Consider the following 14,113-nt stretch of genomic DNA (forward strand, 5'->3'; position numbering starts at 1 on the left):
AACCTACCACGAGAGGTCTCTCCGTTGAGCGCTACTTGGAGCAAGAGGACGTTTGGGTGCGAGGGGGGCTCTGGCCGTAAATCCCTCGCCTTCCGGGCCCTGCACAAGAGGTTAACGTGTTTCGGGATTGGATCTCGAGGCCCGCATACTAGTCTACGGATAGAAACTTGAATTAGTGATCCCTGTGGATTGCTGGATAGCCTTAGGGCGGATTGTGGATAAGCCTACGGGCTGTACTCTTTGTATTTCAAAGATAAATATAATAACCTGTTAATAAGGAACTTGTCTAATATTGTTTTTCTATGTCAAGTGATAAGATTATGTGGAAGAACCAGTGCCTAACGGGTTAATTAAAGAAGCTGATTGTTACATATCCAACTAATGTGTTAGGTAATTAAATAACTAAAACAAACCGAGGAAAGTGCGGATGATGGGCCATAGGTCCGTCCTACGGATGGGTGGTCCCCGTTGGCCGGGAACTTTTCTCAAATCACGATGGACAACTGGAAGATTGTCAAAGAAGACGAACAACAAGAGTGTTGACCTAGAGTTATATTTGAACCCGATTTATGTTGTTTTAGGGGAACAGAATGGGACTATGCCTTATGGCAGAGAGGTTGAGCTTTGCATCCCTCTTGTTTCCCATTCTCCTTGAACCAAGTGCAGCGTGAATCAGCTTCGGACCTAGCGTTTCTTCTTAAAGTAGTTCGCTTGGTCTGACACTAGTTGCTGTTAGGAAATGACCAATGAGGAAAACCCTAATTCATGTCGATCCTAAGTGGGAACGGCCGGAATACTTCTGCTACGTGGCAGACGTGGAAAGCCCTAGATCCCAAACCCCGTAACATTCCATGGGAGTGTTGGGCGGAGCTTTCTAGACTTCCTTTTCGATGGACTGCTATGACGTGTCCTGAAAATACAAGTGGACACGTTACAGTTTGCTGTCGGCTCTCTGGCTCGAACTTTGCCATGATACCACAATCCATTGTGGAGTGCATTTTATTGATGCACTCCACTCAAAAATATCGCCCATGCGACCATGCCATATTGTATATTTTGTATTGTATATTGAAACAGTTAGATTAGTTGTCACATAAAATCTAGATATGATAGCTTATAAAACATGTGGTCACCTTTGAACTATATTCCCTCGAGAAATCCCACTTATCAGTAGAGACTTCCACCCCTTCATGAGAAGCTACGTACGATCAAAGCTCCATGTAACCATCGCATAGACATAAACCGTGGCATCTCCTCAATGCCCTTAGGATATCCAGTTGGTCACAATGGCGCGTACTGCATCAAAATTCTAATCGTGCTTCTTTCCGACCTTTCCTAGACTCCTTGTACCTAGTGAGCATGTCTCCATGGATACATGATGTAACATAAAAAAAGATTCACTTTCTCCTCCATTGCAGCATCCATCCTTTTTTCTACCCCATTTCCAACCACCATATCTTTGGTCAGTCTAGCATCATCCTTTAGTGACCATAGCATATTATTGTCTCAATATCCACTATTCATAGCCACTGTGAAATATGCACTAAAGCTTCTGACACCATCCAACCTTTAGCCACGCTACCTTTTGGCCCCACAAACTCGTTGTCGCAAAAGCTTTTTAAGGTTTTCATGAAGCGCTCCAAGAAGAACATCCATCACATATGGACAAGACTTGCAATCTTCACTTCATCTACAAGATACACCAGGAGGTGGGTTTGTATCATGGGCATTTGGTAAGCAAGTACTTCTCAAATAGATTGATCGGCCCATATGTTTTTGGAGTGAGGCATCTCGTGATCACGATCAAAAGTATAAACTGTCACAAATGAAGAAGCATTACGAATACCAACTAGGCATTAAATAGCTAGAAGAAGTCTCCTGGGGCTAGCCACTATTATCAATGAATCTCTTCACCTCCAAGATGCCCAATGGGCTGAAGACTAGCAAGTTATTTTCCCTTTTGACCACACTGTGTCTACAAGTTACAAACTATTTTAGAACAATTTTGTACTTTTCCAAATCTCATCAATGCACTTCCTACATGGACTAAAAGTACACGTCATGAGCTCTATTTAGACATGCGGCACGCATTGTTTAAAGCAGCCTATCAAAAGTTATGATAATTTTACCTCGGTAGGTCTATCATAGACAACGAGCTATCCCTAGTCTTTAACCATCCATTTTTATTGTAATCTAGGCTCAGAGTGGGATTGTAACAAGCTGGATACATAAGACACCCAGTCATACTGACCGAGGTATATAAGGTGTAAGAGTCTCAATTTAGGGCAACCACTTATTATCAAGAACTTACTCTTCACCTTCATCTTCACCTTCCATGGCTTTCTCCTCCCTTCTCGCCTCTTTTCTATCATTCTCTCTCCTCTTCTAGTTTTTCTTTCTCTTATTTCTTCTCTGTTTCTATCTTTTCAACTCACTCTCCTCTCTGTTCTCAGCTTCATTTTAGAGTATTTCTCATGAACACACATATAAACGTGGTTATACATGCACTTAGGAAAAATTGTAAGCACAATAACAAGTGGAATACAAAAACCCTTGAAATATATGTGTCTACCATTCTGACTAAATATACATTGATAATAAAAAATTTCAATGTGCTTATGGGTGTTTCTTTTTATTTTTTCTCAAGATGCTACAAGTTATATTAGATAAAGGAGAAGTATCTACATAAGGGTAATATTATGATCTGTAAGTTATAAAGCATTATATATTGCTAACATGGTAGTTTGAAGGGGGTGAAACTGGGATTACTATAGGAGGGGGAAAATAAGGTGGGGATCTTATGGCCATGTAAAAAAGTTACAAAATTTTCAACAAAATTTTGATACCTATATGTACTATTATGTGTAGTGTATTCATGTTCTTTATATTGTAGCACTCTTGCTCATGGGACTTTATACAATTCATGGGTAATGATGGGGTGTTAGACATCATTCCGAAGAGTTATGTTGTATTAGGAAAAAAAATTAATGGGCCCTTAAAAATAATATAGTTTAAGATGTGGTCCTTTTGGATTGTCCAATAGGAAGGCTAGATGTTGACATCCATGGAGGGTGAATCTTATCTCTCTAAATCTTGGGTTTTCTATTAAAAAAAGGGATAAAAGAGGATTAAAAAAAGGGAAAATGAATAGTACACAAAATTTGGGTTTCTCTCACCTCGTATTTTCTCCCTTTCTTTTGGAAAATTTTCAATTTCGGTTTTTTTCTCTCATGAAATCAATTTGACCCAAAAGTTGAGCAACAGACCACTTTCCCTCTCCTCTCTATACTCATGAATTTTCGTCTCCATTGAAACTCCCTACTGAGAGTAATTAGGGTTTTGAGTGTTCTGCTTACCTCTACACTTTCTTCTCCATGCAACTCTAGATTTTGGGCAAAACACAGGTGCCCATCTCTCTTTGCACTTTCTCTTGTTTGCTATTCTTTCAATAGGGTTTGATGTAAATTCTTATTGTTATTGTTGTTTTATCACAGAGGTTGTTTGGAATAGGAGATAGAGGTGATCATTTCTCTTTCTCTCTCTCTCTCTCTCTCTCCCCCCTCTCTCTATGTGTTGTTTATCTTTTATGTTGTGTTTTCAATAGAATTTGATGTTGGTTCTATTTGTTGTTTTCTTGCAGAGTTTATTTGGAGCAAGAGGCAAAGGTGTTAATCTCTCTCTCTGTTTGGTTTTTCTTTTGCTGATATCTTTTCAATACAACCTAATGTTAGTTCTAACCCTTGTTGTTATTTTATTGCGCAGATCATTTTGGGTGACATTGCATAAGTGCTCATCTCTCTCTCCCTCTCTCTTTCTCTCTCTGTGTTTCCTCTTTTCTACTATTTTTTTAGTATACCTTCATGTAAATACTAACTCTTGCTATTGTCTTTTGCAGAGATCAATTTGGGCAAGATTGGATAGGTGCTCATTTATTTCTCTCTCTCGCGTACTCACACACTCTCTCTTTCTTCCTCTCTGCATTATCCCTTTTCTACTATCTTTACAATAGGGTTTGATGCTAGTTCTAACTTAAGGATCAATTGTTGTTGCAGCACTTAACACAAGGTAGAGCAGAGATTCTGTAGCTCAATTTAGAGGTAAATCTGCCATATTTTGTGGTATCAAAATTTATTCATTTCATTAGTGACTTTTATGTTTAATGGGACTGATGTTTTCTTATGTCCATCATTTGTAATGGGTTTTGATTAGCAATGATTCAATCTTATCTTCAGCACATCAGCTTATAGGTAAATTGGTCATGTTTTGTATTGCTTCTACTCATGCAGTTATCTAGATTTTTTTGCTAAAAGAAATTCATGCAAGTATTTTTGTTAAAAGGGATTCATGTAGGTGTTTTTTTTGTACATGCACGTATTGTACAAGGTTTAGGTGAAGCATATAATTCTTGATCGACTATTTTGATGTGGTGAGTGATTTCTTTGTGCTGGATGATATGAATCTGCTGAAAGTCAATGGTTCAAAAATCCTCTACTTTATTGGTCCTATGTGTCCATTTCGATCTCCATGTCGATTGGCAATGATCCATGAAACTCTTGTATCATATCATCTATATAACACAGAATGTGTTGAGTCTTAGAATATCTCAGGTGTCAATCCTAAGTCCATGCAAATATATAAAACAACTCATGTACTAGCACCACATAATCTACACTCTCATTACCAGATAACACAATACAAACTTTAATGGGATGGGGATCATTGGGAGTCCCAAGATCTAGCTCTATCACATCGGCATGACAAATCCTATCCTTTGCCTCTATTGGATCATTCAAATATACTTGGTAACCCTTCTTGATAGTAGAATCCTCTTCAGAATCACTAGAACATGAGGCTCCAATGGTTGAAGTTTCCTCCAATGCCTCCCATTTTGTACTAGGACGTAATGCCCTTTTATCCAACAGGTACTCAAGGTATGCATCCAGAATTATTATGTTTAACCCATGCCCAAAAAGTAGTTTATTTTCCATGAAAACTTACTCTTTTGTGCCTGGCGAAGTCTTTTTGCGCATTAAATTTGCTCCAAAAATTTGCTCTCATGCCAATTGCACATAGTCCAATAACTAAGACATATATTTCTCTAAGAGAATAGACAGTTTCTACATTTTCCTAGAGCTTCAAACCACCTACATCGATGCTAAGGCTAGAACCTTCCATATTATTCTAATTTTGAACCATAAATGAATCCTACTTACTATTTTCAACTCGACGCAAACAATACACTCGTTGTGGTTTTACACCAACCAAACTCTATTGAAATGAACTTTGTGAGGGATGAGACTTCAAAAATATGGGCCATCCACTTTACCCCACTCAACACCCTCGTCATTGCTTAGAATAAGGCCATTAGAGATATCCAACACTTAAAAACACCAAAAGGAGATCATCCAAGATTAGGAGAGAGAGATATCAAACAATATATAATGAGGTAGTAGCCCTAGAAGCTAAAGTTGACAAAGGAAGAGAAGATATCCACTCTTAGTGTTGAAGGCAAGAAAAAGCTCTAAAAAAAAGAATTTCTAGAGGCAAAGTCCCTACAATACTTTTTTACAAGCTCATGGGTAGGAAAAGAGGTTTTATTGTCGAAATAGCAATTTAACTTGCTTAAAGTAAAAAGGAATAGGGAAAGAATCATTGTCCTTTGAGGCAAACCTATAGATCACCTACAACTAGTTTTCTAAAATCTTCAATCAACCTTCAAAATTAGATCTTCAAAAAACTAGACCTAGATCAGAGATATCCACCCAATGTCATAAAAAAGTGGTACTTGAAGATATTTGCTTTATCCTAGATTCCAACTTCATTAAGAGTGAAGTCTCAAACAAAATTCATGCCTTGCCTAAGGGAAGGGCAAGCTACCTAGTGTTGATGGGCTACCCAACCAATTCTACATAGAGCTTCTTGTCAAACCTTTTCTTTGGGTATGGAAGGAAGTCTTCTTGAAAGGCAATGTTGCTCATTGAAAAAATTATTGGGTTGTCAAACTCATACACAAAAGAGATGACAAGAAATACTAAGCTAATTGGAGGCCTATCACATGCCTCACATTAGCTTATAGGGTCTTTTCTACAACTTTTGTAAGGAGAGTGTCTTCACATTTGGATACATGTATCCGCAAAGAATAAGAAGGATTTATGAAATGAAGAAATGTTTTGGATACCATAATAAGTATTTGTGAAGGCATGAACTATGCCCAAAAAACCAATCTCAAATTTTTCTTTGTAAAGATTGATTTGGATAAGGCCTATGATAGAATTCAATGGGACTTTCCCTTACAATCAGTAGAGGGCATGGGCTTGGGAAGAACATTTATCTACATTGTCTCCAGCCTGTTTGGAAATGCATCGATAAGGGTGGCACTCAACAATTAACTCATTAATTGATATGTCATCTAATGTTCTATTAGGTAGAGATGTCCTCTAACCCTTTTGCTTTATTCCATCACAAATGATGCCTTAGGCTAGCTAATGCTTTCAATTAGGACTAGCCTCCAAGAGAATGGCTCTTCATCACTTCATCTACCTAATGTACACATATTTGTTGCATGCTAGAAACCCAAAATGCATGCCTTCAACACATGGACTCACTATGCCTTAATTTCTTATGAAGTGGAGACTTTAACAAGTATAAGCTTTCTAAAGTAGCATAGAGAACCTGTACTTTAGAAACAATTAAGGACTTGGAATCTTAGACATTGACCGACAACCTACTAAGTTAGTAGCCAAGTGACAGATCGAACAAGATGAAGCATAGACAATACTTCTTAACCACCACCTCTATCCTTGGTAGCAAAAAACTAATGTAATTTTGTAGATCTCCCTAAGAAAAATATACTCTTCGCCCAAGTCAGAATTAAATCAAGGAAGTCCTTTGAGCTGTTCAAAGTTTTTTGGGAATCTTGGTAGGAAAACATAGAGAAATTTGACATTATTATATATTTGAAGAAATATGGTTGGTAACTCTCCTCCCAAACACTCTTTCCTTCTTTGGTGAATTCTTCCTGGAGCTATGTGGAGTAATGAAAAAGAAACTAAAATTGGTAGAGGTGATGAAGGATGTTGTAGGTGCAATACTCAAATTTAATCCCTTTCTCATCCTTCCTTCCACCTTCTTCCATACTCTTAGAAAGAAATTTTTCTTGGGGAGTCCAAGAGTTGTTTCCTAGTTCTCTAGACTATAATTACAATTGTTTATCTTTGGTACAAAAATTGTAAGTAAGAATTGAGAATACAGTGAAGATGCACAATCAAAGTTGAGAGCGAAGGACAAGTATAAAATTTTAATTCATATTTTAAGGACGCAGAAAATAGTTTTGCACTGGGATATAGTCATATGTCCAATGCACGAGGATAACACTATGCTAAAAAAGATAACATTACAAACTGTGTTCATTCCATTGGAACGAATGCATCCTTCACTGCTTGAAGATTTCTTACAAGTTGGAAGTCCTTGGGAGTTACAGTGATATGCTCTGCATGTATTGTAGAATGTTGAGCATCAGTCATCAAGTCAACTAAAAAGGCATCTATAGCACATTGTACAGCATGAAAACATTCTTCTATGATGCGATCAGGTCTATCCTAACCTTGTGCAAAAAACCACCTCGTGCTTTCTATGCGGTAGAGGTCTTGCACAATCTCGCAAACAAGTCTCGAGAAGTGTGCCTTCGGAATGATGAGATCAAAAGAGCATTGATACCTCCTAATTTCTCTCAAGGCCACTGTACCTGGCTTCCACTTGCATTTCTTGTGGGGATGTTGAGGAGGACCCTTGTAAGGGCGGCTTGAGAAAGGTGGGTTAGGTTGAGAAGGGGGTGCATCTGAGCTAGTAGATGCTCCAAGGGGTTGAACACGATATGAGGCTTTGAGCGGGGCTCTAAGCGGAAGCTTATTTGCAACTACCTTAGACCTAGCCATCTTTCCTACACAAGAGATGTGAGAACTCAATGAATAAGATAGAAAGTGAAACCCTCTTTTATATAACCCTAAATTGCAAGACTCATTCACATAGATGCACACTCTCTCTTAAACTATGAATTGCATTCACACTGAACACATTGTTCATCATACTATCTTAGCTCTCTTCAAACCCATTTTCTGCCTTGTCGAAGTCTTGTTTCTAGCCACTTGGCATGGTTTTCTTTGGCACTTGAGGCTTCATAACACACTCTTTTAGTGACATGACGTGATTCCATCATATCTACAGCTGATTCATCAGCACTTTCATTTGCTCTCTTTTGTGAGAGTTTAGCTTCATCTGCTACTATAATCCTATACCACCAGGATAGAAATTGGATCATTGGATTGCTACCATTCACCCCTCCACCATGACCAGTTTTTCTTTGGTATGCACCACGTGCTATCCAATTTGAATTTTCCATCCCTTGTGTGGACTGAATTCGATGCTTCCCTTTTATGCAAAGTATGACCCATGTGCCTCAAGGATATGCTACAAAGACACATATCACACATGAGTAAAACTATGCTCGATAGTTTATACAATTCATACAATTTTAAAATATTAACTTAGTGCGCACCATGTAATGTGTGATAGAGCTTTTGCCCCATCCTTCCACCATGTTTTCGTAGAAGCTATGCACAACATTGATAAATTATTGCTTATCTTCATTGATAAACACCATCTTGAGAAGTAAGGGAGCCAATTTGTTAAGACTTATCCAAACCTTAGCTTTGGCCAATCTTGTTTTTCCTCCATTACTTCGATCAGGAACTACATAATGTAACTTTTTCCACCCATCGTAGTCCTGCGGCCTACAAACCATGACATTCCATTCCTCATTGATGGGTGTTGAGAGAAACTTCCTAGCAAGGCTTTTTTGGCAAGTTACAAGATTCTCTTGATCTCTTCTCATGTTTTTTAATCGTTACTTGATGCTTGTGTAGCCCAATTTCTGATAGCACTCGCTCCACATTCCTACATGTTGCAATGGCTTCTTTTTTTGGTTGTATCCTATAAGCAAAGAAATGTATTCATATACAGGTTTCTTTATGATTTGGACAAAAGCATGCAATGAAAAAATGTGGATACGATAATGTTGAAGATGGGCTTCCAAGTGGGATCTTCTCTATTTCACGTCAATGTAGCACTTGTCACCCTTTGCCAGTTCTTCTTTCTGTCCTTTCCTTCCACCCTCTTTGTCAAGAAATATAGGCATGGATTCTTTTTATTTGCAACATTGGAGATTCCACACATATATTTTAAAGTTTTCAAGTCTCCTACAAGATGCCATTCAACCAAATATTGACTATACCCTTCAACTGAGAGCATCTCACCATGTTCTTAACGATCGATGATGCTTGGAATGCTTGTGTGCATAAAGAACAACTGTAGCACCTTAAATGTTTCCTTAGGAACTTCAAATGTCGTGAGCCACCACATATGGTGCTCAGATCAAACACTAAAGTTTCCTGGGTTTTTCTTCTCAAATTGTAAGACTCTATTCATCAGAATTACACTAACTCTTTCAAGCTTTACTCCTTTGACGACCTCATTTTCATCTAATTTTATAACAAACTGCAATTTGCCATTACATTCCTCAATAGACATATTGTAGTACATTATCATTGCCGATTGCACCTTATACAAATCTAAATAATAATTTTTGAGTTCGGTGAGCTTCATCTCTTATGCATTTTTGGTCCCAACCTTTAGTGTTTCCACACATTGAACATGCATGGGATCTCTTATTAGCTCCAAAACCTTTGTATTAAGTTGCCCTCAGAACTCTATTAACTTTGAAGATTAAGGAAGAGGCACGATTTTATTTCTCTTCAGCATACGACCAAACCTAGCCGTCACACCTTTGAATATCTTTGAGTAAGTCATTGTGCTGATAGCGGCTCTGTCACAAATAGATTGTGCATCCACAGCTGAGAACTCATTTGACACCTTTTATTGTGCACTCAATCACCTTTTCCTTCATAGCCTTAAAATTAGGATTGCTAAAGCATTTTCCAATGTCAACAATCTACTAATATATGATCCAACCTCACCCTCACCTAGGTTCTCTTTCTGAGATACCTTACATGCTTTGATATGTCGCTTCCAATGGCCGCTACTCACAATTAACTCATTGATTGGCTTCTTCTTTCGTTTGCACTCATGTGTTAGCTTGCTGTTGATCTTTCTCAAGTCGTCCAATTGTGCCTTTGCCTCCTCATATGAGATACCAATGTCATGGATAGTGTCTTGCATTGAAATAATTTGATTATTTTGTTGAATTATAGTGTCATTCAGCTATACCACTTGTCCTATGAGCTGTTGTATATGAAGTTGATGTGCAATGATCACATCATGGCAATTTTTTATGGTTACTTGGCAAGTTGTAAATACTTTGAACGCCTGATCATTGAGCCACCTAGTATAACCGAGTAACCCATTTTCACCCTCGCACACATACTTCAGAAAATTTGTGATTCTTGAGAAAGTTGGAGGTCTATTGTTTAAGGGGTCAATTGGGTAGATTCCCCCATCAACCCACAAATCCACATGTTTCAATCCCATTTGCTGGTAACTCGGCAAAACCTAAGGGTTGACACTGGTACGCTAGGTTCTTTTGAATAATGGGGCATATTCAATCTCTACCTCAATATGAAGCTCCTTCTTTCCTGTATTCATTTTACTATTAATAGAAACAGGGAGCCTACTTGGTTGTCATAGGAGGTAGAGTGGAGATGCACAGAGAGGCACACAAAGGTACCAAGGGAAAGGAGGGTGTAAGTAATTCACTCTGTTAATGAAGGTTGCATAAACACAGAGAAGAGGTCACAATAGAGCCATGATAGAGTTGGGGAAAATAGCTCAGAGGATAGGGATGTCCAAGACTTTTTCGTATTTTAGATATCTCTATTTTAGCTCCAAAAACATCTCCAAAAAACACGAAATTTAACTTGTTGGTTTGTTTTTTGACCAAAAGCTAGAATATAAAAAATCCCCAAAATATCTTAAAAGGAACTTCTAAAATTTCATTTTCTTTGTTCTTGATTAAAAAATCAATTACCTCGTATCTACTAATCATTTTGCATTGAAAACTAATGCTAGAGGCATATTCCGCGGTGGATTCTATGCCACGGTGGATTCCATGAGGTTTTACGGTGGATTTCGTAAGATTTTATTATCGGGGCTCATACACAAAGTGGATTCTTTGTGCGAGAAGTCGATGGGGACGCCTATCCTTTTCAGGCGTTTTGTTAATTTAGTGTGTACATGGGTGATTCCATAGCAGGTGATTCCACAAAATACATATTTAAATTAATAAACGTTTATGAGTTTAGAGTGCGCACTCGTGATAAATTAAGGCTAGGATTGATTTCTAACCAATTTATTTATATAGCTGAAGACTTCTAGGTTTAATTGTATTATTTTACTAACGATTGTGAATGCTTCAGTTGATGTGTAGAGATAGCAGCGGTGGCAGTGGAAAGCATTGGAGGATAGTGTGTATTCAAATTTATCATCAATTTTTTATGGGCGCGTGTCTTAGGCATGGCGCCTATATTTTGTGGCGCTTATTTATCAAAGCACTTGATATTTATTTATTATTTTTAGTATGTGCATGGGCGCACGATTTAGATATTTGTATTTGGACATTGTATTTGGATACGCATGACTTATTGGGCGCCCATTAGCTTTAATTCTATTTGGCACAAAAGCAAACTCAAAAGCTAAAGCGTACTATTTTGTAATTTGGGCTATTATTTGAGCTTGAAGATGCTTAATATATGAAATACATGCTTTGTGGAGCGCTCACACAAGGCATGGGGGGAGATTGCACCCAATTGGTCTCTTGTTCATGTCGTGTAAGTTTTCTACATTGATTTGTGTGCAAAAAGTAGAGTTCTTTTGTTCTTGGGGACCTTTTGATGCTCACTACGCGCGCTTACGGCATCCGATCTGGGCACCAAAAACGAAGCACCACACTCCCGTAACTAACTCCTTTTTTAATATAAAATTTGGTTGAAAAAGACTTCTTGAATGAGGAGAGAGAAGGAATCTGAGTATATCTTTGTAGATAATATAAAAAGGCAAAACGAGATTGCAAAAGTGGAGAGAGAAGAGGATTATTTTACTATTCTTCTCTCCTTTTTTCCTTGTTTTAAAGGAGGAGAGAGGGGGGGGACTAAAAGGCCCATTTGTGAGTTCATTTTTTTCCTAATTCTTCAGTCTCATTTTCTTTGAAGACCATCTTTCTTTCTTTCTTAGAGATGTATGTAATCATTGCATGCATTAATTATTTGGCTTCCTCCCTTATAATGAGCTTCTTTTGGGTATCTATGTGCAAGACAAGTGATTTCTTTAGTGCAAAAACATCATCCCATTTCATATTGTTAAAGACATATTCATTCCTTGCCAGACAAATGTACCAAAGAGAAACACTTCTAATTATAGTCTAGAGAACTAGGGAACAACTCTTGGTCTCCCCAATAAAATTTTCTTTCTAAGAGTATGGAAGAGGGTGGAGGGAGAACATAATTCAATATATCTCTTCAAGGAAGGATGAGGAAGGGATTAAATTTGAGCATTGTACCTACACCATCCTTCATCACCTCTGCCAATTTTAGTTTCTTTTTCATTACTCTACATAGCTCCAGGATGAATTAACCAGAGAAGGAAAGAGTGTTTGGGAGGAGAGATTACCGACCATATTTCTTCAAATATATAATAATGTCAAATTCCTCTATGTTTTCCTACCAAGATTCCCAAAAGACTTTGAACAGCTCAAAGGACTTCCTTGATTTAATTCTGACTTGGGCGAAGAGTATATTTTTCTTAGGGAGATCTACAAAATTACATTAGTTTTTTGCTACCAAGGATAGAGGTGGTGGTTAAGCTGTCACTTGGCTACTAACTTAGTATGTTGTCGGTCAATGTCTAAGATTCCAAGTCCTTAATTGTTTCTAAAGTATAGGTTCTCTATGCTACTTTAGAAAGCTTATACTTGTTAAAGTCTCCACTTCATAAGAAATTAAGGCATAGTTATTCCATGTGTTGAAGGCATGCATTTTGGGTTTCTAACATGCAACAAATATGTGCACATTAGGTAGATGAAGTGATGAAGATCCATTCTCTTGGAGGCTCGTCCTTTTTGAAAGCATTAGCTAGCCTAAGGCATCATTTGTGATGGAATAAAGCAAAAGGGCTAGAGGACATCTCTACCTAATAGAACATTAGAGGACATATCAATTAATGAGTTAATTGTTTAGTGCTACCCTTATCGATGCATTTCCAAATAGGCTGGAGAAAATGCACATAAATGTCTTCCCAAGCCCATGCCCTCTAGTGATTGTAAGGTGAAGTCCCATTGAATTCTATCATAGGCCTTATCGAAATCAATCTTTACGAAGAAAAAGTTGAGATTGGTTTTTAGGGCATAGTTCATGCCTTCACAAATACTTATTATGGTATCCAAAACATTTCTTTGTTTCATAAATCCTTGTTATTCTTTGCGGATACATGTATCCAAATGTGAAGACACTCTCCTTACCAAAGTTGTAGAAAAGACCCTATAGGCTAATGTGAGGCATGTGATAGGCCTCCAATTAGCTTGGTCTTTCTTGTCATCTCTTTTGTGTATGAGTTTGACAACCCAATCATTTTTGCAATGAGAAACATTGCCTTTCAAGAAGACTTCCTTCCATACCCAAAGAAAAGGTTTGACAAGAAGCTCTGTGTAGAATTGGTTGGGTAGCCCATCAACACTAGGTAACTTGGCCTTAGGCAGGGCATTAATTTTGTTTGAGACTTCACTCTTAATGAAGTTGGAATCTAGGATAAGGAAAATATCTTCAAGTACCACTTTTTTATGACATTGGGTGGATATCTCTGATCTAGGTCTAGTTTTTTGAAGATCTAATTTTGAAGGTTGATTGAAGATTTTAGAAAACTAGTTGTAGGTGATCTATAGGTTTTCTTCAAAGGACAATGACTCTTTCCCTATTCCTTTTTACTTTAAGCAAGTTAAATTGCTATTTCGACAACAAAACCTCTTTTCCTACACATGAGCTCGTAAAAAAGTATTGTAGGGACTTTGCCTCTAGAAATTCTTTTTTTAGAGCTTTTTCTTGCCTTCAACACT

The sequence above is a fragment of the Lygodium microphyllum genome, chromosome 15 (assembly GCF_053477565.2).
Source record: "Lygodium microphyllum isolate KBCC chromosome 15, Lygodium_microphyllum_v1.1.10, whole genome shotgun sequence".
Classification (NCBI taxonomy): Eukaryota; Viridiplantae; Streptophyta; class Polypodiopsida; order Schizaeales; family Lygodiaceae; genus Lygodium; species Lygodium microphyllum.